The sequence below is a fragment of the Cucumis melo genome, chromosome 8, assembly GCF_025177605.1.
Source record: "Cucumis melo cultivar AY chromosome 8, USDA_Cmelo_AY_1.0, whole genome shotgun sequence".
Classification (NCBI taxonomy): Eukaryota; Viridiplantae; Streptophyta; class Magnoliopsida; order Cucurbitales; family Cucurbitaceae; genus Cucumis; species Cucumis melo.
Genome location: NC_066864.1, coordinates 33,818,329 through 33,845,734, shown reverse-complemented (window position 1 = coordinate 33,845,734; position 27,406 = coordinate 33,818,329). Strand labels below are relative to the sequence as shown.

The window sequence follows — 27,406 nt, the reverse complement described above, 5'->3', positions numbered from 1 at the left end:
ATAAACAAGTCCTTCGGACCACTCAAACTTGTCAGAAGCTTCCAAATAAACCTACTAAAACCTTGAAATGAAAAAGATCAAGCCCTTGTTCATTGAGTTGACAGCCATTCAGACGAAGATGAAGAAACTGAAGGCGCGAAGATAAAGGAGAGGAAGAAGACTCCTACTACGCGGAAAGGAATAAGACGAGAAAGGAGAGGTCGGAGCGAATATGCTTTCTAGGTTTTGACGACTGTAATTGCGCGAGATCGGCGGTACGGTAAAGGTCTTCGTCAAAGGTTATCCTTGATAGTCGTATTTGAAAGCGCTCTTAGTTCAGTTCGGTAGAACGCGGGTCTCCAAAACCCGATGTCGTAGGTTCAAATCCTACAGAGCGTGATTCTTGAATGAATGAGATCCTAAGACCGCGGAGTGGGGCCTGAAACTCTCTTTCCTATCCATCCACTCCGATCATTCTTTGAGCCTTTGTTACAAGATTTCGACTTTCAGGATTCCAGAAAAGAGTCCATTTTCTCATCAAAAGTAGGGGAAGTGCGCCGAGCCAAAAGGGATAGGTCCGTGGTAGTTTAATTAGCAGAAAGGGTGCGTCAGTGGCTTAGCTTGCTTCACCTATTTCATGAAAGAACTGACTCTAATAAGGAAGAAAAAAGACTAGTCTTCGCTTTTGATCTCAAAATCCGCCGTGAATATGGATATAAACAAGTCCTTCGGACCACTAAAAGGAAGCTAATATGGATATAAACAAGTCCTTCGTCTACATGGATATAAACAAGTCCTTCGTCTACTACAATCAGTGGAATGAACAAATCAGTCCTTCGCAAATTCTTTGATTTTCATTCTTTGAAAAGGAGGTTCATGAGAAGATGATGTCAGTGATCCACTACGCCTTTCAACCTTTCTCCCTGAACTATTTGAAGGAGCCTGAATGAACAAGGGAAGGAGTTGAATCAGCCTGCCTGCCTAATTGGCGGGCGCGACCTCTGATTTTCTTATCCAGTTTCGGTCCCGGTTAGTCGGAGCATTTGACATCCCTAAAAAGAGAGTAGGATGCTAACAAAGAAACTTCTGCTTGAGACTTCCCGCTCCGTGGGGTTAATGGATAGGGCTTTGCCTGAATGAACAAGGGCTTCAAACCTTGCCGTAGGTTTTTTCTTTCTCATCAAAATTCAATTCTTCCATTATGACTTTTTCTTCCAAATCTACTAAATCATTCATCCGCTCCGTTTTCCTTATAATTGGATAGGCTTTCCTTCCACTAGGCTGCTTTCTATTTATTTGGACGAAGGATAGGCTTGGAATTGACTTCTTCATTGATCCTTAGAAGGATAGACAGATATCTGCTTCTTCAACTTGATCATGAAACTGAGAATTGAGTTCAGAGCTGGGAGTTGGAGACGCTATAGGAGTGAAAATAGTGTGATTCCGATAAGACAAAAAGAGAGCCAAAAGGTCTTGCTGTCCCTGCCCGAAAGCCACTCTAATACGTTCACTGAATTTGCATTTCCAAAGAGAAAGGAAAGGTATGAATAGAGAGAGCGAGAGGCACTTCTTCCTTCAGAGGATGCCTCATCTTCATCGGTATGCTCTTGATAGATCTCTTGATGGGCAAATATCAAGGTTGGATCGGACATATATTATTGAGAAAATAGAGTCAGTTAGGCCTTGGGAAAGTTTGAGTGGAATGAATTCGTCCTCCGGACCCTACCCGATCGATCTTTCAACTAACTAATCATTCAACCGAGAGGTCCCCTCCTTTATCTTTTCTCGTCTGAATTATCTTACTCAAGGGATCCATTGTGAGCGCAGACATGTGAGACAGCTACTACGACGATCTTCCATATCCTCCCCTACTCGGCTTGCTTCTGACTGAAACTCCTATCCCCTCTACAATCGGTCGAGAGGAGGGAAAGTAGACAAGCGAGAGGTCAACTCATCTGGAGCCCTTATCATTCTCTTTCTTAGGCGAAGGAAAGGACAGCACGGTAGAACTAGCGTAGCGGAAGTTCTTGTAGCTGTCCTTGCTCTTGTTTATACGGAGTTTGAATCCGGAAAGATGTCAAAACCCCACTACGCGGTTTTGGCTACGACTATCGCTAGCGGTGATGCCTGAACCCATTAGAGCACGAGCCTCATAGTCATAACCTCAGATCCTATGTTCAAGGAAAGTTCAGTTTACATCTGGATAAGAAGGGATAGACTCGAGAGAAGGAGTTCGCTGGTCCCCGGCTGGGGGCTTTCTTTTATGAGCCCCTGTTCATTGACTTCTCGTGAAAGCTTTGCCGCGCAGGTCTGCACAGCCTAGGGAGGTTCATTGGTCATCTACTTTTGAGTTCATTCTTGTTGAAGTGGCATCTTGTGGAAGGATAAGGAGCTTGAAAGAGGATGCCTCATCCGCGGAAAGGCTTCGATGTAGCATTCTTTCAGTTAGTGGGACGCCCTAGCCTCAAGACATTTTCAGAGTTTACGAGGTGTGGAAGACTAACAAAAACTTCTCATTGCATTTCCTTAACACATGTCTTTCATTGATCTCTTTCATGACTAGAAGAAAGAACGAAATTCAAAGAATGAGACAGAAGACTTAGAGTTGCATTCTATTATCATAGAGAATAATCTAAGGCTTTCCGCTCGTAAGGAGAAGGGAAGTGGTCCAAGGAATGAATAAGACCGAGACGCCTGGATCGAGACGTGTATCCAGCACCCTAACCCATTTTCTGTCTTCGACCTTGACGGCTAAACTGGGTAGAAGGGAAATGGAATCAAAGGCAAATTCATGCAAAGGGGTTAATTTAATATGGATATAAATCAGTCCTTCGTCTGCAACTTTGAGTGGTCCTATTAGTGGTAGTGGAATTTCATGAGTTGCACTCCCCCACTCCGTCCGAAGGACTCCTTTTCTCTTCTGAACTTATATATATGCGTTCCGCTTCGCGCGTCCTCTTGACTCCTTTTCTTATCTATAAGGATTCTGACTTGCACTCCTTAACAAATAGTGGAATTCTGAATTTGAAGGGCTCCTTCACAGAATTTTCAAGAGTCGCCCTTCTTCATTGACTCCTTATCAGTCGACTTTCTTCGAACCTATATCTGAAACTACGAGTACCTTCGCTCTGAACCTTCGTAGCTTGATTCTGCTTCGCTCCTCTCCTATATTTTTTTCTACGAGTACCTTCGCTCCTCTCCTTCCTAACCTCAGTCGAGCCGCTTTCGCTCCTTCGCACCCTATCGTTTTGAGTCGAGTTATTTCATTGAATAATATAAGGGCCCTTGTTCATTGACTCCTTATCAGTCGACTTTCAAAGAAGGGCCCCGTGGGAGTCGAGTTCTTCCCTGAACCGGAGGACCCGTGAACATCAAAAGATCGAAAGAAAGGCGAAATCTAATATGAGAAAGGGAATGAGAAAGCGTCAGATCCATCTCCAGGAGCTTCAATCAGCAGCGGGTGCGCGGGGTCCAAGAGATTCAAGCCAGAGAGCGAAGGTTGGGGCTCGTAGATAAATTCAGTTGCAGGAGAGAAAGTCGCTCTTTCTGTGGCAGAATGAAAAGGGGAAGATGAGACTAGATCCGTTGTGGCTGCTCTTGAAGAAGTAGCAGTCGCTTTTCTTCTTTCTTTGCTAAGCTAAGATTTGAGAATATTCTCTATTCACAAGTCAGAAATGGATGAATGTGCGAGACCGGTCCGTGGTAGTTTCATTTCATCAGAGTTCTCAACTCAAGAGGAGCTCGTGTGCAATACCAGCTCATAGAGGACAAAACAAAGTCCCCCGATCCCTTAAGAAAAGAGAAGAAGAAGAAAGATCAAGCCTATGTCTTCAAAAACGAATACGAATTAGTAAGGCTGCGCCACAAAGGAAATCTCGATCCCTGGAGATTGAGTTGGATAGGAGGTTCTAGGTTCCATTGAGAGGAGGCTCAAAGAATTTGAGAAGGCACATTTCAGCTTTCGAGCCTGTGGGAAAAAGCTTAATTGTGAGTGCCCTTACAGCCTTGGGATACATGCAATTCTAGTGCCTGCTTCCCTTCCAACGAGTGTAATTTCTTCTGCCTTTGATCAAGTTGGAATTCGTGATATTCAATTTCTCACAAAGAAGGTGATATGAATGCAGTACCTCTTTTTCTCCCGGTCCGTGGTAGTTTCATTAAGGCTGTAAGTGCTAGTTTCCATTCCCTAGTGGATAGTCGGACCTCTGAATTCCACTAACCCGGTCCGTGGTAGCTTATTAATTCTATACTATATTCCCTCAACCCCATAACTACTATGATATGCGATATGCTTGACTCTCTTGCTCTGGGCAATTCATCAGTTAAGACAGCAGGAAAGTTAGAGATAGCTGGTTCAAGATCAAGATCAAAAGGAGGTTCGTTGGCAAGACTGTAATAGTCTATGCGCAGGAAGCATTTTTCTGAATCCAATCCAAGACATATCGGTCAAAGAAAAGTCTATTTCGGGTGAGACCTATATCCGGGGGACAGAAGTGGTCTTGCCTCCGCATTTGAACCTCTTTCAAGCTCTCGATCACTGGCGAGAAAAGGGAATGAAATCGCTTGCTGAGCTCCTTCTTGCTAATCCCCCTACCTAGTAGGATAGTCGGACTGATTTATGGAATTTCATTGATAGGCTTTCCTTCCAAATCGACTCAAAATGAAATTCTTCTTCTTGTGTAGAATATGAAAAGAGCTCAAAATCAGTCCATACTTGATCCGATCTGTGTCCGGATCTAGTACTTTCCACATCGTGCCGATGATGGGAGCATCAAGTGCAGAGTGATGCAATGGTGGGACAAGGATCAGAACTAAAGCATAGCACTTTACCCATCCAGCTTATTTAGCCAATTTCGGTAAAGGGTATATATACTAACGCATGCTTTCATCACTATCACTGGTGAAGAACTCTGATGGAGCAAGTCTCAGTTCTTTCGGCTTAAGCTCCCGTCTCAAGATCTCTATTATCTGCCCCCTCAAATAGGGATTGATCGGGTTACCCCTACCATTCCAAGCAAGGGTAATTTCAATTTAGATGAACCGATAGGCTTTCTTGCAGCGACCCACAAGCGCTCCCATTTTCGTTATCGCTTGGAGGAATAGAGTCGAGAACGGGCTGCCCAGTCTCAAGAATTGGTAACAGAGTATGGGTGACTGAGCTGACAAAGACCTTGAATGGACCTGGCGGAAGGCAAATCCACCAATGAGACTGGGGAAAGATGAATCTTGCTTTTCCCACTAGTGAGAAATTCTTTCTTGGCGAACTCAAAGCATCCAGTATCACAGCGGAGACTCTTCCCAAATGGACACTCCAAGTTTCCTACATCATTCTTGGTATTTGTTAGCGACGGCTTTGATAGACCGAAGAAGGTCCATAGCCCAAGGGTGGACCGGGTTCAAGGCCCTTGGTTCGGGTAAACCTGCTCTGCCGCTAACCACACCAGAAAATGGTGGGATAGTGAGAAGAGTGCCCAGTATTAGTAATAACCGCTCCGTGGGGGTTGACCACACACAAAGCCTATAATGGACTCCCCCGCGGTGGAGAAGAGATTCAGGCCCAGAGTGAGGTCGACGATCGCAGTGGACATGGTTGGACCCCAAAAGACCATCATATTATTCATTATTGAAAGTGGCCACCTTGCACTCTTGAAAGAAAAAGAGTAGCAGTCCTTCAATGGGACCTTGAGAAATGTGATCGGGCCCATGGCAAATATGCGGCGCTTTCCCGCGCCTTCTAGGGTGCAAGTCTACCTCGTCGTAAGCGGTGATGTAGATCATAAGCAAGCAGGTCCTGAACTGGCTCACCCTTAAGGTGATGCGAACATTGAGGACCCAAGGTAAGCTGGTACCAGAGGGCCGCGCGAAGCACATAATAATTATTCAATAAATGGTCAAAAGCAAATAGCTTGTAAGCAGAATAGGCCAAAAGGACTGGTGCGTACCCAATAGTACCGGATTACTCCGATACACTGGTCGGAGCCAATATCTCTGATTTCCAATTTACAAAAAGACTACGATCCCCCTTCCTTTCCGGTCTTATCTTAATCGGATCATGCTTATTCGGAACCGCCTTAAACAAGAAGGGTACCCACGTGAGACCCGGGAGGGAAGTCGCGGAGGTATTTCGATTTCACTGACCTTTTCATAAGATCACCCATATGGAGTCTCGATTCCATGTCCCCACTACGCGGTAGCTCAAGAAAGGTCTTCTTGTGGTTTGGCAAGTAGAACTAGGGCCTCCCCAACTACAACCACGAGAGGACAAATCGACCAAGAGGCTCTCTCATCTCTTTAGACAAAAGTCTGAGATAATGAGGGGATATGATGGTTGGTATACCGGACCTCTTCGTGGAGGGGAGAAAGGGAGCTTCTTTTTCTTCCGAAAAAGGCTTTCTACGATCTTTAAGCGAAGAACTTATCCATCAACTAAAAGAAAGCAAGGAATTCTCCAACTAACTTCCCATCCACGGGCTCCTTCTTCTGCTTCAAGTTCGCAACCTATAGAAAGCGATTCAGACCTTTCCCGGAATCCACCATTAGCGGGTGAAAGATCCTTTCCCTGATGTGATGCTCTTCCTTTCACAAAGAAGATAATAAATGAGAATGAAGCTGAGCTACAAATGGGAGTATGATGGACAGTTGCCGAATTGCAGAGGGAGAGGCCGAGACCTCTGAAATCAGGCCTCAGTGAATGGGTGCATTTTTTCGGGGTGCATTCTGAGCAGTTGTGAATATCAACTTATTCGCCGCCTTAGCAACCTCCTTATAATTCATATACAAAGAAAGAGAAAGCTCTCAGATTTTGATAGTGGAATTCAGGCTCTCTCCTTTCAGTCGAGCCTTTATTCGCAAATTCTTTGCGCCTTTCTTTTTTTTTACCGGACTCATCAAATTCCTTCCTTATCAATGAGACCAGTCGCTTCGCTTCGCGCCTTAGGCTGCTTAAACTTCCGGTCCGTCCTAGCTTAATTAGAGGGTAGTGCTTTCTTTATTGAGCTGGAGGGTAGTCCAACTAAGATAGCTGACTCTGGAACTCATGAACATTCTTGTTACCGACTCCTTTCCCTTGGGATAGCTGCTCCGACTTAACTTGACTCAGTCGATCTTTCTTTCTTGCTTCTGCCTCAACGGAGAATCAAAAGAGATAATGAAAGGAATTCCCTAATTTCTTTTATGGATCTTCATTGATCTTTCCTTATTGAATGAAATACCGACCGGAATCAGACCTCTGCTCTGGGGAGCATATTCCAACCCCCCGATCGAGACTACTAAAGAAACTGGGAATTCCCTGGCTTTGTCAACCGAGACAGACTAGAGTCTGAAAATCAAGATCAAGCCTAGGCTGCCACTGACTCAAGATCTCAGCCTTTCCGCCTCAGCGGATGAGGCATCCTCTGATTTTATGGATTGGTCTCGCTATTCCATAACCTCTTCTCGTCGAGCTCCTTTCGCATCCTCTCCTATCCTTTCAAAGAATGAAATTTCAACCTCTCAAAATCAGGAGCAAAGAATTTGCGAAGGACTTGTGAATTCCACTAATATATAGAAGGAGGGAACCCACGTAGCGGTTGTGGCAGTGGAGGTTTCAGTCGAAGTTCGTCTTGTGCGTAAAGCAGTTGTGGAAGTTTCTGTATTCGTTGGGTTTCGCTAGATGTAAATCAAAGTGTGTTCATTGCCCCGGGCGCAACTAACTCTCTGCGGATGCTACGACCCTTTCCTCTTAATCTGCTTCACTCTTGGAATGTTTCCTCAAATCAAGGTCAAGAGTCTGGGAGGGAGAGTGGGAGAGATCAGCCTATTTGGCTAAGATTTCATTCCCGTAAGCGACTAGCAAGAGCTAAAGCCACGAAAGCTTCTCCTTCAGCAACCGAAGAAAGAAGAAAATCAGGGACAGTTCCCACTCGGCCCGACCTTCAGACCCAATCGGACGATCCGACCCGTCCTCCGGATCAAAATCGAATCTTTCTTCGCAAATTCTTTGCTCTTTATGAAATGAGTCTTTATTCAATGAGCTTCTCAAATTCTTTGATCCTTGAAGGTGAATATGGATTTCTGACTCCTTCTACGCCTTCGGACCTGAACATGAAGAAAGATTCTTTGAGTTCCATCTTTGATACATCTACATTGTGAAAATCAAGCCTATCCTCCGGACCATATTAGTGGAATGAACTAATTTGAAGGGCTCCTGATAATATTCTAATTCAGGAGTGGCATTATGAAATCACTCTCCAAATAATAAGGTTCTTTTCAAGTCGACTGATAAGGAGTCAATGATGATAATCAGGCTTGAATCAAGAAAGCGAAAGGACTCTGAATTCTCATATTTTCAGGCGAGATCTAATATGAGAGTTGCCGTAGGTGGTCGTCTGATCGTCTTCGTTCTCACTTTCTTCTCTGACTTGTACTATTCCTTCCTTTCTTTTTATATTATATAAATGCCTTTCGCTTCGCGCCTTCTCATATTAGATTGAACCTCGTGTGTCGAGTTTACTTTCTCAGTCTTTCCTCTTGTGAATGAGTTTGGAATCCTTCTTTTGTCTTTTCGTTCAATAATAGCAAATAGCAAGAAAAGAAGAAAAGCGACTTCAACACGGGGACGCCACTGATGAAAGTTGAATTCAGAGGCTCAGGCTTGGAGGTAGCCACATAAGAAAATTCCCATCCAGGGGCGGATCTTGATCCACTGATGAAAGCGATGCGCCGATAGCTGGAGATCTCGCTGGGATTGATTCCCTTTTTCATAAGTTATCAAAATGAGTATGAATTCTATACTTCATCAGTCGGTACTTGGTCGAAGCATACCTTTGTTTTGGATAGTCTTTCGTCATCATGAATACGTAGTGGGCTTCAATATTCTTTGAACCTTGATGTGACTGGATTCTTTGACCTCTCTTCCTCCTTTGTAAGCCGAACCCTGGCTTTTGAGAGTCAAATACCGTATCATCCCCTCCCACTCCGCGGTTCACAGTATTGGGCGGTGCGAAGGAGCGAGACTACGTTATAGAAGTCGAGAAAAAGAGCTCGACCCCCACTACGCGGGAAGAGGAAGAAATGTGAGACGAAGGAAAGTTGCAGGCAGGGAAGGGGATCCGCCGTCCCAGTTCTGATTCTTGGAGTTTCAGTTCTTGAAGCCGCGAGATAAAGCAGCTTGACAAGGAGGTACCCCAGAGGCCGTTGGGCAGTGGACTTGCTTCCCCTTATGAATTAGGCGACCCACTAAGAAAGAGTCTTTGGACCAAGACGACTGTGCTACTTTTGAAAGATTGACTTCTTCCTAACCATTCTCTAAATACAGAATAAACCCAGGAAAGCGACTGTTAAGGAGCGCAGGAGAAGAAGTTACAAAGTATGGCCGAGACAGGAGCCGACTGTTAAGGAGAGCTTTAGAGTCCGGAGGTTCAAAGAATATTGAGAAGACGACCTATCTTAATGATGACGAAAGACTTGAAAAAAGAAATGTATGCCATTAATTGCTTCTCACTAAAATAGCATAAATAGAGATAGAATAGTATATATATAGTCTATTGTTGAGTCCATTTTTCATTCGCCCGTATAGGCCCTGACTCTTTGATGGATTTCCCCTACCCCTAAGAAAGAAAAGATCTTTTCATGGGTTCTTTTTCATGATTGATTTCGTAGGCGAAATCTAATATGAGTTAGATATTATATCTGATTTTCTCTGATGAGGGTGCAAAGAAAGAAAGGATGAGAAAGAGATCTTGAATTTGCTTAACACAAGGCTTTCTCCTTCTCGTTCTACAACTATGAACTTATTCATACTCAATTCCTCTTCCAGCTTCCTCTTACTAAATCAAGGTCGACTTATTTCATTCCTCCATTTCTGAGAGCCTGCCTACGGCTTTCCATTGGCCTTGGCTTTGAATCTCCCTATTGCATGAGGCATCCGAAACTCTTTCTTCAACGGCGTCTAGTAAGAATTCCCTACCTCTCCACGGTTCCACTCCTTCTAAGTAAGGAGAGCCACTTTCTTCCTGGGAAAAGACCGACTACGCGCTTTCCTCCTGCTGACCAGCCTAGTCTATTCATTCTCCTATTTCTGGCTGGATAGGCTGTGCGTGCTGATGAGATTCGCTCGGGCTGCTAGGCATTGAAAGAGACTGATCTTCCCGCCTCGCTTGATGGAACTCATTCTGCCTACTATCTGCGTACTATAGGTTCCCCCGGACGGTAGGGGTCTTAGGGGAAGATTCAGGAGTCGGTAAGAGAAGCTTCTTTCCCGGAAGATATCAGTCATTTCTAGGTTCAATGACGGTCCGAATTGCATCTTTTCAGTTTGAAGTCAAAGGTTCAAAGAATATTGATGAATTTTGAGCATGAAAATGAGCTAGATTCGATTGAGCATATATCTTCTATATCTTCAAAGAAGAGCCGAAAATCTTTTCTCATTCAAAGAAGGAAAAGGGGAATTCGTCCCGTTCCCGAAATAGAAGGATCCGTCTCACTTCAAGAGCTATAAGAGAGGGATAAAATAGCGAGACCGGGGATGACTCGCCCTAAAGAAATCAATAAGATCAAGTCAGAGGCAGCGGCTGAGAAGAGTAAGCAAAAGTCATTCGATCTTCTTTCATCAGTTTCATAGGTTGAATGAGTAGGATCCAGTTGTGCCCGAGAAGGAAGGGTCCGGGTCGAAGCTAGCCTCAAGCGCTAACTCAGATAGATAGGGGTAGAAGGGCTGCTTTACTGATTGACTGAGACAATGCCCTTCTTCTCTTTTTCATTCTCCCTTTTCAAGCTCTAATTAAGCTAGGACGGACCGGGAATCTTTCTTATGAAATTGGGAATATTGAATGGAACTTGAATAAGGAGCGAAAGCGGCTCGACTGAAAGGAGAGGAGCGAAAGCGTAGCGGACAGCCTGAAACTAAAGACTTTCTTTCTCCTCTCTTTATCCGGACCAGAAACTAGAACTCTCATCAAACTATGTGAATTTCTTTGATAGGCTTTCTTCTTTCATTGCCTTTTCCCGTCTTTTTTCTTGCAAAATGGTCCTTTTTCTCATCTTTCTATATAACGAAAATAGAGTTCAAAATCAGGCATTTGACTTGAAAAGTTGCTTCTTCCCTATGTCAAAACCTAGCAAATTGTTCATTTTCGCTAAGGATTTGAAGGTCGTTGATTACAAAAATTCATAGGTTTCATTCTCAATTCATGAATTTCTTTGTTTTTTTTCTCGTTATTTCATAACCTCCGGAGTCCTCTTGACAGGTTAATATGGATTAAATAAGGGTCCGGACTAGCTTAATTCCACTGAAAGCTACACCTTGTTCATTGATTGCACTCCCTCCTGTCTTCTTCAGTCTTTTTTAGGTTCTGTCCTTTTAGTAGGTTGATTATTCCCACGGTTTTTCAGTGACTGTAGAAGGAAACTCTGAATCAAGGTCAGACTCCTGACGCGGTTGAGGAGTTCCTTTCACAGGCCTTTCTTTCATCTCTTTCGACCTTCTAGGGGTTTCATCCATGAATGAGACTGAGGCAAAAAGCGTGGCTTTATCCGAGGGTTGTAATGATTGACACGTATTTCCCCTTGATTGAGAGTGAAAGCGCGTAGTGGGGTCAACTCCTTACTCCGCCTCTCATTCGCCGATCGGTGTATGCCCCAACCCCAAAGGCAGGCACGCAATTCCATACCTCCACAAGGACAAGAGGAATGATAATGCTAGCTCGAGGGGAACTTTGATTCTCTCACACTACTCCGTACCTCTGCTGAATCACAAGGCGCTATATCCTCCGTCTTCAGTTGAGAGGACTAGAAAAAGGAAGAATGAGGTTCCTCGACAGGGCCTTAGTAGAGGGCGCGCACGCACCATCCCCGCTGTTTACGCTGAGACCTGCTTAGTAGGTTGCCTTTCTTCTTTCTTAAGTAGCCAGATTCTTCTTAGAAAGCACTATCTCCCGATAGATAGAACCTTTCCTCTCCTCCCAGTCTATTATGAGTGACTAAAGTGAGTGAACAATTGCATTCTTTATCTTAGATAGAGCAGCTAATTTGGGAGCTATTCCTTTGGTGTGACCCACGTAGCTAGGCTTGATCTTTCTTTCTAGTTCTTCTCAAAGAGGTCAAAAAGGAAAATGAGTGGTACAATGTCTCAATCCTTTAGTAGGTGTCTTTAGTTACACATACCATACATCCGCAGCTCAACTCAATGAACAAGGGCTTGATCTTATCCCCTGGGCAAGCATTTAGGGAGTGATTCATATACGATCGAATGGGGAATCTTTTCTCATTCAAGATATATGACCTTCTTCTTTCCACTTCTACTAAGACTGAATACCGGTCCGTGGTAGTTTAATTGCTCACGCCTGGGCGCCCACCTAGTCTAGCTACTTCCTTATTCCCTGCCCTGGGCCCGTCTATCAAATTTCTGGTGAATGAATCTGAAAAGCCCTTTCTTCCTGGTCGTGACTACTCTCCTTACCTGCCTGCCTTTCTTTTAATGGAGAGGCCAAGATTGCTCATCAACCCGCATCCATCCGCGCCTAAACTTCCTATCTTGCACTTGCATTCGCTTCCCTTCTTCTCTCAACTGCTAGAACCTAGTCTTCCCATCTCGCCTTGCTGACTTTGATTACTTAGAGTCGAGACTGAACCTCTGGAAGAGAGAAGGCTGAATTCATTGATCCTTCTCCTTCTAAGAAAACTATGGATTAGTTATCGATCCTTCATTATCACTCTAGAATACTGGTGGAATAAGGAAGTAGATATAGTTCGCGCTGCCTAATAGTCCAACTTCCAATGACTCTGGAAAGCTTCGTCAACTCCTTCCCTTGTTCATTCAGGCTCCTTCACATTGGAAGAATAAGTCTTTCGCAACCCTTGTTCATTGATTCAGTCGAGTTATTTCATAAGCTACGGAGCCTTGTTCATTGAGGCGGTTTGAACTATAGGTAAGATAGTCGAAATTGAGGATGCGGAAATATGTGTGCGTGTGTGAGACGATAGGACCTGGGTAGATGAAATTGATAGACTCCGCTGAGAGGACTTTTCTGAGTATAGGAAGGAAGGCCTTGTTCGGATCACTGATCCGCTATCAAAGTTTGTTCCAGAACCCGAGCTAATATTGATTAGGAAATGTAGGACCTGAAGGTGAGGGCAGTGGCCACTGCTATTATAGAGTGAAAGGCGGGCTAAGCTAAGGCGGCTAACTGTCTCATTTTGGTCTTCGCACTTATTATCATTAGTAATGGGATAGAGAAAGGTAGGCTCCCTAGTCCTCTCAATTTAGGGGTTTGTTCTCTGTCCCAAACTACGGAAGAAAAGTTGCGCTACAATTCTTCGATTTTCCCACGCCTTTCCCCGGATCAAAACTCCGGCTAATTATCCTTTAGAACAAAGGGCAAGCGACTGATCGATCTTCTTGTCAGATTCCGCCCCGTGGGTGAGTAGGGATCGGAAGGGGGGTGAGGTTAGAAAGGTCAGGGATCCAGAGTCAGAAGTCTCGACAGGCCTTGGCAGCTTTCCCGTCAGAGAGTAGCTCTTCCGTATCGTAATCAGTCTCTGCCATTATCATCTGAATGAAATGGGAAGAAGAAGAAGACAGATAAAGATAAGTACGAAAGGGAGCAAGGGAGTGGAAGAAGATCTCGGGCTGCTGGGGAAGACTGAGTTGATTGCGGGGTTGACTGCCTTCTCTTCGCTTTTTTCAAGCCTCACAGAGAGAGCGGCCGAGTGGAAGGTCTGAAGACGAGGTTCTTAGAATAAGAAGGAAAAAGCCCACTACGCGCTTAGAATAGAGAGACTGAGAAGATCGGGGAAGGAAGGGGACCAGGCGCGGAAGAGGACAGAGGAGGAGGAGGTTTTCCCATAAGATTTGCCAAAAGGCTAGGCGTAATTGAGGAGAGGGCTCAAGATCATTGAGGGGGAAGATATAAGTCGATAAGAAAGCTCCACTCTATCTATTCCACTTAGTTGAGGATCGGAGAGGAAAGACTCCTCTCTTTTATCAAGACTATCACGGGCGGAGAGGTGAGATGGAGGAATTTCTCAGACTTAGAAGGCGAGAGAAGAGAAAGGAGCGTAGCTACTTTACCTAGTTTACAAGGGAGCCAGATAGGACCAGTTTCAGGAGTACTCTTTTCAAGGTAGCTTCTCACTCGGTTTTCAAGCTTTAGCATGATCAGGATAGGATGACTACTAAGCCGCTAAAGAGATGATCCCCAGGACGAGAATCAAGCTCAAGCAATCACCGGCCCGTCGATCGCTTTTCATATCTCTACTGAGAAGGAGAGAAGAGGGATAGTGATTATTCCACCAGTGGAATAGGAAAGAGAATACGATTAGGAGGGAGACCGATTAATACGAAATCAAGACCAGTTCTCCCTGTCTTTCTTCTTGCTTGCTCTTGCCTGAGTTTAGTAGAAAATGGGCGAGGCCTATTTATCTTTCTTTGAATTGCCCAAACCCGCTGATAATGCCTGAATTCACCCATTCATTCACATTCAAGGCAAATCGGAAGAAAGGGCCATAGTCGGTTGGTATAGTCTATCCTGTCTCAGGTATTCGCCCATCGCTCTTTATGAAACTACTACTTATGAAAGCCAATCATAGGTTCAGCAGGACGGATCCCTCTTCCCTTTCAAGCTGAAAGAGTTTACAAGGTGCTAAGCCGCCGGAGCGGAAGACGGAGCGGTCGACTGCATTAGGAATCAAACCGCAGATTCAAAGACAAAGCATTTCTTTATACTTGATATCTCGCAGAGCTTCCGGCTCTCATAAGCTATGGACTGGGACGCCCCCGAGAGCAAAAGGCTTGAAAGAAGGGCTTAGATACGTCAACCAATCCGAGGACAGGACCCCTCATCATCCTCGCCGCAGTCTGAGATTGGCCATTTCCAGGTCGTGCCTTTCTTCAAGAACTCAGTCAAGGGCGCAGCCTGAAAATCCTGAAATTCATCGGCTAATTAGCCAATCCCAAGAAGGAAGGTAGTTCCCTCACAGAAGTGGGGGCTCTCCACTCCTTCATAGCTCCTAACTTATCCTCATCCATTCCATTTTTTCCATATAAGGTGACCCAGGAAGTTGATGCCGAGCAAAAGCACACTTCTCTTTCTTTACACTGGTTTTGCCGCGTAGAAGGTAGGTTTTCATAGACTATCCCACTAGAATAGGACTGACCCACTAGAATAGGACTGAATATCATATTATAGACATAGAATATGCTTTCCTAGAATGAGAGTAGGACGGTCAATCTCACTATTTTCATATCCTATCTGATGAGTCATTCTGGGATTATATCATACAGAGGAGTCAGAAGTTCTTCAAAGATGGCCCCGTCAAATTGGTACTCACTCACTGTATCAAAAGGAAATCTGAATGGAGTGATTTTCATCTCAAATTCTTTGACCCTTGACCCCGTAAATGAGATCTTTCATAGTCATCAGTATCATCTCATCAGTCTCGTCGGAATCCATCTTGCTATCGTAAGCCCTACGTGGGTCTCCAGCTGCCTGCCTGCTTCGGTACTAGGATTATGCGTGATTTCTTCTATTCGTCTCTCGGGCGAACTCAGTCCCAGTTTCGAAAGAAGCCTCATCAATTCTCTCTTTCCGAACAGTCTCAGAGTCGGGGAATCTCTCTAAGCCCTATCTTTTCTTATGGCTAGGCTTTCCTTCCGGTCCGTGGTAGTTTAATTAGCCAGAATGATCAGAGTCAGATTGAAGGAGCCTCCGTCTGACTTCCAGTTCGTATTCTCTCTTCCCTTGATCCGATCAACCGCTCCGTGGGGCTATGGGGGGTGCAATCATATGACTTGGCTATCGGCTTCTTGAAAGAATACGAAGGCTAGTACCGGAATGGTCTGCCATATGCTATAAAGGGGATGAAACTCCTCATACTTGCACTCATTGTGAAGATTAGCCCACTACGCGGTAGGTATATTTCGATCTCAGCTCAGACTAAGCCAAGAAATTCAAAAACAAAAAGGAGAGGCGCAAAGAATTTGCGAAGGGAGAGGGATCAACAAGTTATTTCAAAGAGTTTTTCTCGCCACTTTCTCAATGATTCGGTGAATGGATCTATCTGAAATTCGTGGATGTACATCTATCAATCAAATTCATTGAGTTAGGATCTTTTCATTGATCGGATCCCTCCCGCCCAATTAAGGACGTTCGGAACTTGATTTCAGATTGATAAGGAAAGAGATTAACCTGTGCATCTTTGCCTTAATGAGCTTCTTTTCTTTTATAGGGAATTCTTTATGTGCATCTTTGGTTAATGAGCTCTCTTTTCTTGACTTTCTTCTCCCTACTAAGTCAACTCTTACCGAAATAAATGGGTGAGGACTACAAGATCCCTGCCTTTCTTTTCTTGCCTTGAAAGACGCTTCTTTCATTCGAGTTAATGAGCACTTTCTCCTCTCTTTCGAAGGCCAATATTCTTTGCGCCTCTCCTGGAACTAGAATGGAATGACTTGCGTATAGAAAGAAAGTCTCAGTCAACCTTTGTTCATTGAGGTTCATGAGAAGATGAAGTCAGTGATCCACGCACTCGGCAGAAGCAAGCTGAACCTCTTTCATCCTCTTTTCATGTGGTTCAAAATGGACTCAAAATCAGCCTAAATCCCGGTTATTAGCCAAGAAAGAAGGTCAAATCACCCATTTTTCAGTCATTTACGAGGTCAAATGGACAGTTTGAGCAATGTCCGGGAAGAAGTTGTCATCCAAAGCGGTCAACTGAAAGAAAGTCAGAAATTGGGAGTCCAGCCAGTTTCAAGCCTTATCATTCAAGAGATGAGGCTTTCTCTCCTTTCAGTCGAGACCTCTTGTCTGTCGACTTTCTTGCTGAGTACGGAAACCGAGTGAGAGATTTCACTCTCTTATCTTTTATCATCAATGAGATTGCAAATAAGGAGATGAATAATCAAAGCTTATCAAGAACAAGAGACTGAGCATCATCTTCCGCTGGAACAACTAAAGCAAGAGCGAGAGCAGACTCTGGATGAGGCTTCCCAACCAAATAATAATAGAAAGCGCGGACGATTAGCTTCCTTCCTTGAGATGGAGGGGATCGGTATCGGCTTTCCCTCTGGGGCTCGGAGATTTCCTCTTGGTATGGTTCCGAGGGAACCTTTCTATAAGGGGTCGGCGAATCGGTTCGGGGATCGGATTTCTTCTTCTTCTCGGACCGAGGGATCGGCTTCGAGCTTCCCTTAAAGTGATTTACCCATATATTCTTTGCTGCCCTACTAATTAGTAGAAAGAAGATTCACCCTTTTTCAGTAGAAGGAACTAAGGAAAGTAGTTCTATCCTATTACTGACTCAAATACCTTTTTTAGGGGTCGAAGTCAAACCCTTTGTCGGCTAATAGGTTCTTTAAGGGAGGACTTTGAGTTCTTCCTATTTCTAGGCCATTCCTTTCGCGGCGAATCGGTTTCAGCTCTGATTCTATTATTAGCTTTCTTATCGACTTATATCTGATGAGAGAAAATTCTTGAGCAGTTGAGCAGGGAGAGAGCACAGAAAGAGGAAGGCAAAATGCTCCTCTCCCTTGTTAGTCCGGACAGGAAGAAATTTCAGACTGATCTCTTGCACCGCCAACACCTGTCTCAGTTTATTAAGTTGCTTTGTCTTAGAATAGGTTCTTTAGGGTATCGGCTTTCAGCTCTGATTCTCTGATCTTGAACTTTGTCGGCGAATCCCTTCTTTCAATTTCTGGAAGTTCATATGGAAGAAAGAGTCAAAAGGACGGCGTCAAAGTAGCTTGCTTTCTTTCTTCTTCCTTCAGTTTCTCCTACGTCAACGAAGATTTGTCTCATTCAACTCTCATATTAGATTTCGCCTCTCCTTATCAGATGAATATGGATTTCTGACTCGTCCTACGTAGCTTATCCAATTTTTTTCATTTCACTCGCAAATTCTTTGCGCCTCTCTCATATTAGATTTCGCCTTCTTCATTGACTTTTTGCTTAAGACATTTCTTCCTTCCTTATCAATGAGACCACAGGTCTCGACTGAATCAATGAATAAAGGCTAGTCCTCACTGCTTGAATTTCAAAGGTCCTCAATGAATAAGAAAAATCAAGCTCCAGATGAGGGACAGAAGTAGCTCGACCATAGGAAGAGGGACGTAGGACCACTAAAACAAGGAAAAAATCAGGCAAAGCATGGAATTCGGTAGCCAAGAGCGGACGATCTCTCCCGGTCCGTGGTAGTTTCATTAAGCCTTTATCCGTCTTTCCCTCCTCTCGGTATGTCCCAAAAGTCTTCGATGAGGGGCGTGCTTACTTATGATAAGAACTTCTCCATCAATTTCAAGCACTTCTCAAGGTCTGGTCTTGCTCCCATTCCCGTAAGTATGAGTTCGCGGGATGGTATCCTCGCTTTAGAATCTGCCTCATTCAAGGCGGATGGGGCTTCCTCCTCCTACACTGGTTGTTCTAACCACTGATGAGAACTTAATAAAGAGGACTCAATGGCAAGGGCTGGCCGAGCCCTTCTCAACTTATAAGAAGATATGAAGAAGAAGAAAGAAGATCAGATTCTTCCCACCTCTTTTCAAATAAGAAGAATTAGCTTTTCTCTCTTTCTCACTTTTCCCTTCCGCTCCTGCACTAGGGGCCTCCCATCTGCGCGCACCTTGAATGCCTCATCATAATGAAGGAAGAAAGAAATCCAAAAGAGGAATTTCATCAAATACGAGAATTTTTCCACTCGCATCGAAAAGACCGTGGAATGGAAGAAAAGAATATTTGCTTTTGATCTTTCCGTAATTCTTCTTTTCCTCTGGGGCGAGGCGGGGAATCAGTACGTACCCCTTTGGGCACGGAGGTTGAGTCTGATCTCGTCAATTTTGACTTTTCCTTAGCCTGATCATAATATATCTTTCATCCTGATTTATGCCTTTGACTCTAATTTAGAGGCAAGGGGCTTTCTCTCATCTCGGTGGAGTTTTCTCTTATCCGAAGATCCATTTCGTAGAAATACCACTAGTCAACTAGTCTTTGCGCGGATTTCAAAAGAAAGAACTAGCGAAGAGAAATTGAGAAGCGAAAAGGAATCGGGCTTGAATGAATGGTTGGCGCCATAGCAGCTGGAGAGTACGGGTGAATATGCTTTCATTCTTTTTCATTCTGCATTCCTTGAAATAGGCTTTCTGGTAAGACAGACGGAATGGAATCAGTAGCCCTTCCTATGAGTAAAGGCTCACTGAAATAGGCGCCTAGGCCCAGGCAAAGGGTGAAAATGGGGACTACCCAGCATTCAATCTCGCTATCTCGCAAGTCTGATTCTCAAATCCCAGACCAAGAGCAAAGCGGAGTCAAAAGAGGAGCGATTCAGCAGAGGCCTAGGCAAAGGCGAGAGGGGAGCGGCATCCGTTGAAGACTGTAGACCTCGAGTTCTTTATTGATGATCAATCTTGCCTCCTTGTGCTCTTTCCGTCCCATCAATCCCACCTCGAAGCATGAAGAAGAAGAGCTTTCTTTCCCATCTTAGGTTAGAGCAAGAAGCTAAAAGACGACCAATGAACCGCCCCGTGGGTGACTTTTCTCAGGTGGAATATTATCCATCCCTGGGATCAGAAGCGAGACTAGTCGGGAGTTTAGGATTTCCTCATCTATCATCTGGAAAGGCATGTGATGCACTATTAGGAAAGAATAGGACCTCTCCCATTCGAGATAGTGAAGGAGATTAGCCTCGGCGCTCGCTCCCCCTGAACCTGATTTAGTCTTCTCTGTGGAATTCTCGCTTTCCCTTGAACTTGCTAAGGCAGAGAAGGGGGAAGCCAGACGACCAGACCAGATATTGACCAGTAGGAGTCATCCGTCTTTCCAGACTTTCTGAAGGGAAGGTTATCATACTTCGAGAGGTCAGAGTAAGTAGGAGTGGAGTGGGAGGGTGGAGACCGCTACGTGGGCTCTTTCCGAGGGGAGAGTAGACTCCGAACATAGTTCTCGGAGTGGGACAGTAAGGAGGAGTGCAAGGGCTCTTTCCTTATCTCTTGCCGTAGCGAGTGGGACTAGCTCGACTAAAGAGGTTATCTAATAGACGAGACCAAAAGGATAAGCTCTCCTGTGCCGGGTATCTCAATCTATCCTGTAAAGGTATGAATACAGGCCCCGTAGCGAAGAATAGGTTTTCAACGTAGGATAAATAGATGCTTTCCTTCTTAGTAGAAGACTATTCTCGTCCGACTCGATGAAATTCCGAGAGGCGAAGGAAGCTATCCCGGCCGGATTGGATTGACCCTTTAATTGACCCGCGAATCAGTGAATTGCTCTTGCCCGGTAATCGAAAGAGGCTTGACTGACCCTAGTTGGATCGGACCCTGCTCGAGTGAAAGATAGGAGTGGAGTGGAAATAGACTAGGACAAAGACGAGACTGAGTTCACGAAGGAGAGGAGTGGAACTGCTTTACAGAGTTTCCTCGGTTCAGGAGTCTAACCGCTTTCCCGATGAGTTAGGGGAAGGTAAGCGCTTTACCCATGAGGAGCGAAAGAGAAAAAATCGGAGTTTAGAGACTTTGAATTACTAACGATAATAGTCCTTTTTTTACATCTTTTTCATGACTGCCTTATGAATCAGTCCTCCGGACCAGTCTCGCCCTAGCATTTGATGAATTTGAGCTAAGAAACTACTTATTAATAATGAGATCAATGGCTGAGTTATATCAGAAATTGAAAGAACCGATTCGGTTTGAATAGTCAAGTTTCAGATAAGATATAAGGCTCAAAGAATTTGAGTTTCGGTTCTCTTCCGTATTCATTCCTGAAAAGCTAACCTACTATTTAGTTAGTTCATATGTCCTTATCAATGAGACCGAATCGTCTTACCAAAAAGACCTTTCCTTTCCGATCATAACTAAAGAGAGAAGGAGAGAACTAATTGCATAAATCAGAAGAAATTCAACCAAAAAGGGAAAAGAGTTAAGGAAAAGAATTTCCACATGGTCTTATCAAATGCTCCGAATCGTCTTAATGCGTGGAATCAATCTTCTTCTGTAATAAGAAAAGCGAGTCGATCACCCTGAAACTTCAACCTAGACAGCAAGAACCGGTACGTGCGTCTTTCATTCCGAAACTGATCCACTGAAAGTCCAAGAGAAAGGACTCGTCCGGTCCGTGGTAGTTTCATTAATGCCTCAAAGAGGTAGGATTCCCCAGCCCCAAGACTGGTGAACTCAGTTCCGAGATCTCTATGGTCAATTTCTCTCTGAAAGTGATAGCAGTTTGCTAGTCTATTTCATACCAACTCTTCCTACGAACCCACGGAGCGGTCAGACAAGGTTAGGACTCTAACAAGCTCAAAGATAGGGCAAAGAAAGTTCTTCTTTTTCTCGATATCAAAGGTTGGGGAGTGCCAGATGCTACAGCAGTTCCAGTCCCCTAATTAAGCTAGCACGGACCGGTGGCGTAGTGAGAGGTGAGAACAATAACTACAGAAGGAGCGGAAGCCAGTAGTATATTCGCTTGTTTGCGGTGGAATAGATGAAAAAAGCGTCCGGGCCAGTAGATCCAGAGCAAATAGGCCTTGACTTAGTTGCTTTTGCAGTGGATTCTAATCCCGATCTTGATCCGACGCAACGAGGCGGTGATAGTCGGAGCACCAGGAGCTTTCAAGGGAGGCAGACATTTATATCTCTCTAGTAGCCGATAGTGCCTTCCGGATCTTCAACGGCTTTCCCTAGGGTTCTGAGTCTTTCAGTCATTTCATAAGTGCAGTTATCATCCCAAATTGGATCAGTGATCGAGAAGTCGGAATCCTTATAGATAAGAGAATGAGTCAAGAAGCTTTCCCGATCTTTCTAAAGCGAGAAGTGAAGTCGGAGTGTGGCACAAGAAGAGGAATGAAAGAAAGAAGTCAGTAGGGCGTGGAAGAGGTATCTCCCAGGACGAATGTCCTTCATCTTCCTAAGTCGGCGAACTAAAGAGGCTAGAGAAAGTTTCAGCTTTCTTTCGGCTGAGGCGACTGAGTTTATGAGCATACGATTCTCTAAAATCAATAGAGAAGAGGAATGAATAAGGCATGAAAGCGCTTACCGATCTTCTCTATAAAGAGATTTGTCTACTTCCGCAGCAAGAAAGAAAAGCTGAAACTGATCCTGCTTTTTCTTCAACCTCAAGTACTATTTTCCAGAAAGCCTATCCAGAACCTCAAAATAATCGGAAAGCCTATCCAAGAAGAAAAAGTTCAGTCAGGAAAGCCGTCAGTCCGGACGTAGAAGGATCCGTCTTGTCTTCTCTTTCTTCCTTTCCTATCCAAGAAGAATGCAATTCCATAAAGAGGTCAACAAGTTCAAGCAGCCTAGTGGAAGGAAAGCCTACCAGCAAGATAAGGATGCCTTGCTCAAAGAATTTGAGAGTCGTAGATAACAAAGATCCTCAAATCAAAGGTAGGTAATTAAGATATCTGTATTTAGTCCTTTCGACAGGTACCCTAGAACTAAGAAGAACTCAGACATGCCTCCATCAAGAGGAAGACGATAGGAGGTTCTTAGTCTCGACCTCATCCGCAGATGCCAGAAGTTATAGTGTCTGAGGGCGCTGAGAAAGCATCTCTTCTTTCATTCGACCAGTAAAGAAAAGGAATACCGCCAAGCTTCATTCTTGGATCGGCAGTCTCGCTTTCATTCCCCGCCCGGCCTAAGGAAAAGGGACCAAGGGCGAAGGGGTGATTACGCAAGAAGTGCCCTCCTCAATAAAGCCTTTTCTATTAAGAATGCACTTCGGGGAAAGGTATTTCATGAATAATGGTTATCAGACTGGTCGGGATAGGTGAGTATTCTCGCAAGGTCATTTTCAGTGGAAAGAGAGAGGAATCGGCGCGTAGGGGCAGTCCGATCATTTCCAGTAGCCCTTATTCAAGATCCGTTGATCGATACAAGCGCGTAGTGGGCTTTCTTATGCATGCCGATACAGGCTCCAAATAGGCACAGGGTAGTTTAGAGTCGAGGAATGATCTCCCGCCCAGAAGAATTTGCCGTATCCGATGATGCTAGCGAATGGGTCAAGTGGGAATTTCTTCCTTTTCCGAATTGAGCCTAGTTTGAGCTTTTAGCACCAAAGCAAGCACCTCGAGGCTAAGCGCGCGCACTCGAGTAGTCAGACCAAGGATCAGGGTGGTCAATCCTCCCACCTATCCTATTTTCCCTCACGTCTCAAGAATTGGGTGCTCTCCGTGGTAGGACTGCAGGTCTTGACCTTGGCTGATGAAAATGAGCATCCTCGTCAAAGCCCGTCTTTCTGAATTGAGTCAAAAAGGAGAAGAGGATAGTAATGGAATACTCTTTCTATCAAATCCGATAGGTCTTGATACTGTGCTTACCTGAAAATGCCTGAATTTGCCTTTTCAGACCTCCTGGTCTTCAATCCCCCTGCTAGCGAGCATCCCGTGCATTGGTCACATAGATGAGTTAAGGAAAGCTTCAGTCCTCATCTCTTCGCTCTCCTCCGCTAATGCTTTTATCCGAAATATGTCCACGTCTTCTAAGCTCTGAAATTGAAATTGAGTGGTTTCATCTTCTTGCTTCTTTTCAATTTGACCGGGACAATGTTTACAAGTCTTTTCACTCTTCTATCTCTCGGTCCCAGCCCATTCGACCCGGCTGCGCTGTGCTTGGATGCACTTGTATTCCACACCGATGAGATTCAAAGCGCCTCAGTGGTTCCCGCCACAATGGCATGGGATCAGTGACCTCCACCTGTCCCGGTCCGTGGTAGTTTCATTGAGTAGGAAAAGGGGTCGGCCTAGCAGGTATTTGCTCCATCTCGATATCGACCGAATTTCTACTCAAAGAAGAAGACTGCAAGACTGCGAAGCCCTATCCATTCTCTTTCGATCTTATTCAGACCCCAATCCTCAATTTCTCTCTTTTCTTCTGAAATATATGAAAATGGCAGTAGACAAGGCAGAAGGTTGATTCTTTCCATAGATGGCCGATTCCTTTCCGATATGCGCTTCCCTTCCATCCGAAAGGACTGAACTCCTCGCGGGCAAGCAAAAGAAAGAAGAAAGAATGAATCTTCGGATATTCTCAATTGTATTATCAGGATCAAAGAAGAAAGAAAGGTTGAAGCGCTACGTGGATCACTGACATCATCTTCTCATTCACGTCCAATTCAAATCATGAAAAGCAAAGAAAAGAAAAGAATGATCGAAGCCCTCAAGAAAAAATCAGGACTTATCCCTTATTATTCGACGAAGGAGCCTGTTTTTATATGGATTTCTGACTCCTTCTACGCATCTGGACCCCTTAATAATTGCGCCTTTGAGCTTGATTCTTGATTATCATTATCCCGGTCCGTCCTAGCTTAATTAGAGCCGTGGTAGTTTCATTAAGCCTTCGAAAGAGATTTCTCAGAAGAAGATGAAAAAGGGTCGGCTCCAAGGCATCCTTATATTCTTTCTTCACTTATTCTTTTTCTTTTCTTGTTCGTGAAATTGGGAATCTTTGCTTGAATTAATGTAATGAATGAATGAAAAGAACTTCTTCTTAGCCAAAGCAATGGCCGCGAAAGGAGATCAAGACTCAGAAATCTGATCTTTCTTTATTTCATAAAGTAACTTATCGTCTTACCAAGTAAGGAAAAGAATTTCCACATGGCTCCGATTAGATTAGTTCATATGGAATCCTTGAGTCAAGAGGCTCCCTCCGTACGTAGGCTCAATTCAATATTCCTTGCCCTAGGTTCGTAGGCGTAATCATCACAACCTTGCCTCCAGTGCCTTACGTCCGGTGAAGGCCCCTTGCTTAACACATTGAATTAGGACAAGAGGCCTCCCCGTAAGGTCAATCTGGTGGGTCGTCTAGCCTCTTCAGACTCAAAGGCAAGAACTGAGAATTCCCTTTTTCAAGAGAAACTGAGAATGAGATCTTTCCTGAATAGCATCTCGAGTCCCCCCTTTCAGTCAGTCTTGAGTCAGAAGGAACCTTGTAAAGATTCCTTGAAAAGAAAGAGGAATGAGATCGGTCGGCTTGAGTCAAGCGAGAACTCTACATGAAGACTTTCCCGTCAGTCTGAGTTGGGTTGGAGCCGTAGCCCTTGCTGCTGAGTGGGAGAGGTATTCATAGGAGCCAGCCGAATCTTTCTCGGATAGGAAGGAACAAAGGAGAGAGCGGAGCAAGGAGACGTAGTTATATCAGTTGAGAAGAGCTAAGCTCGACCGGATGGGATGGGTCTTCATCGGTTGATGAAGTTGCTTTCGTCGTAGTAGCTGTCTCATAATAAGCGGAAGACTTCCCTAGTTGGAGAGGTTCAAAGAATTTGAGAAGCGAAGCCTATTCAGTGAGTATGATCCCTTTCCAAAGAGTCAGAGGAATTTGACGCAGCGAGACAGAAAGAGTCAGTCTCGGAAGAGTAATCGTCAGCTCGACTGGATTGACCGGATTGAGTCGGGTCGAGGTAACTGAAAGAGTCAGCGAGAACTCTGATACATCAGATACAAAAGTAGGGTCGATAGGCTTTACTGAGTTGACGAGGGATAGGTTATGAAAGAGACTACCCGAAAGCTATCACTTGAAGAGAGAAAGAGCTCTCCGAACAGGTTGAAATGAAAGACGAGATTCACAGGAGAGGAAGTTAAGGCCCCACTACGCGGTTTCGGAATGCAGTTGCGAGACTAAAACAGTCTTTTCTGAGTCTGAAGGGTATCATACTGATGAGCGAAAGACAAAAAGACCTGCTTTTCATCGCGGGTTCGCAGTCATAAAGAAGAGACTTGGTCCGGGGATAAGTAGTTCCATGAGAAGCTAGGGTTAGAACCCCAACACCCGTATCCTGGTGGCACTGAAATCTAAGGATCGAATCCGTCTTGCAGCTCGAGACTCAGCTCGGAGGTCGGGACGAGTAAGCAGTAGAGGCAGGTTAAGCAGGTTAAAAGGAATAAAGGAATAAGGAGAGACTGTCACTGTATCGGCCGAGTCATTCTCCGTGGAGGAGTCAGCTAGGGAATCAAGGGCAGAAGTTCCAACAACAGGAAGAAGAAGAACAAGACTTGGTGCGGGTCTTGAGTCGGGTCTCTTTATTGAGAGGTCCGGAACCCGAGGCAATAAGACAAGACTTAAGAAGTTCAAGCAGCCTAGTGGAAGTTAATAAGGAATAGAATCAGACTCCTCGTCCGGAGTAGCTTAATTAGTAAGCTACGGAGCTACAGGAAAGCCTAAAGTCCAAGAACCCACTACGCGGTAGAATTCAGAGGTCCTGAATATGGAATAAGAAGGAAAGCCTACGGAGGCAAGGCGCGGAGCGAAGCGACTGTGAAGGAGCGAAGGTACTCGACTGATAAGGAGAGGAGCGAAGGTACTCGTAGAAAAAAATATAGGTTCAGAGCGAAGCCACTCGACTGATAAGGAGAGGAGCGAAGGTACTCGACTGATAAGGTTCAGAGCCCGACGATTAATAGACGACGAAGGAGCGGAAAGGAAGGAAGACTCAAAAGGAGCGGCAAGGAAATCAATGAATCAGGGCTTAGAAAGAAGTCAATGAACAAGGAAGAGAAGACATACCTACGGCAGAAGCACGAATCTTGCATTCAGCCTCCGGACTCCTTCTACGCGGAAGCGAAGCGACTGAAGATATATAAGAAAGAAGGATGACTCCTAACGGAGGGAGCGCAAATAAGACTCAAAAGGAGGGTCAAAGAATATTGACTAGAAAATTGTCTATTTTACCTGACGCCAATGGCGGATTGCGGATCCCACGTAGCGGTGCCAACTTGCTCTGTGGATTTAGGGTACCAGGCTATCTCTCTCAATCATTTCTCAATTAGCAGCGAGCCTGGAGTTCATATTGTGCTTAGGTCACGACCTCTCAAGCCCACTCGTGCTATGAGTAAGCTCTTGAATGAGAAAGATCTTTCACTTTCCGTTAGTCTTTGAAAGTAGCTCATGAGTCAAAAGAGAAGAGTTCCATCCAGAGTCAGCGAAGAAGGAAGTTCCAAAGAAAAAGAAAAGAACCATAAGGCTAGGTTTCCTCCCTTTCTGCTTAGTTTCCAAGTGGGTTGGGTAGCAAGGTCAGACAGAAAGAGACTGAGTCGGAACAGTCTACGAAGATTTGAGTCAGTTCTTTCGTATTTCAGTTGACAGGTTTAGAGTCTGAGATCTGATCTTTCATAGGAATCTCTCTCTCCAGTTAGTCTTCGAAGTTGAATGAGAAGCCCACTACGCCTCCGAAGGACTTGTCTTCTTCTTCAAAGTCATTTTCTTTCCCAGGATAGGTTTCCATAGAATAACTAAGAGTGGAATGAGTAAGATCTTGAACGAGAGGCCTCAGTAGTTTAATTAAGAGGCTAAATAGGAAGCTCTCACTAATCGGGATAGGGGCGAAGACAGGAGACCTACGGGTTAGGTCTTATTCAGGATTGACCTTAACGGGGACTAAGCTATCTCAAGAGAGTAGGACTAGCGCGCTCAATTAGTAGGGAAAGGCTTATCCCTTGGGGTTCTCATATCAATGAAACTACCACGGACCGGTAT

At 44.7% G+C, this 27,406-nt stretch overlaps 1 long non-coding RNA gene and 1 other non-coding gene across 2 annotated transcripts in view; both read left to right on the top strand.

The window, feature by feature from the left end:
• LOC127150582 (uncharacterized) overlaps positions 1 to 27,406 on the top strand; it is a 191,938-nt gene that overhangs the window by 30,142 nt on the left and 134,390 nt on the right. The gene's annotated exons all lie outside the window — the stretch shown is intronic.
• On the top strand, positions 305 to 378 carry TRNAW-CCA (transfer RNA tryptophan (anticodon CCA)). The gene has a single exon. It is a non-coding gene; the product is annotated as a tRNA-Trp (tRNA).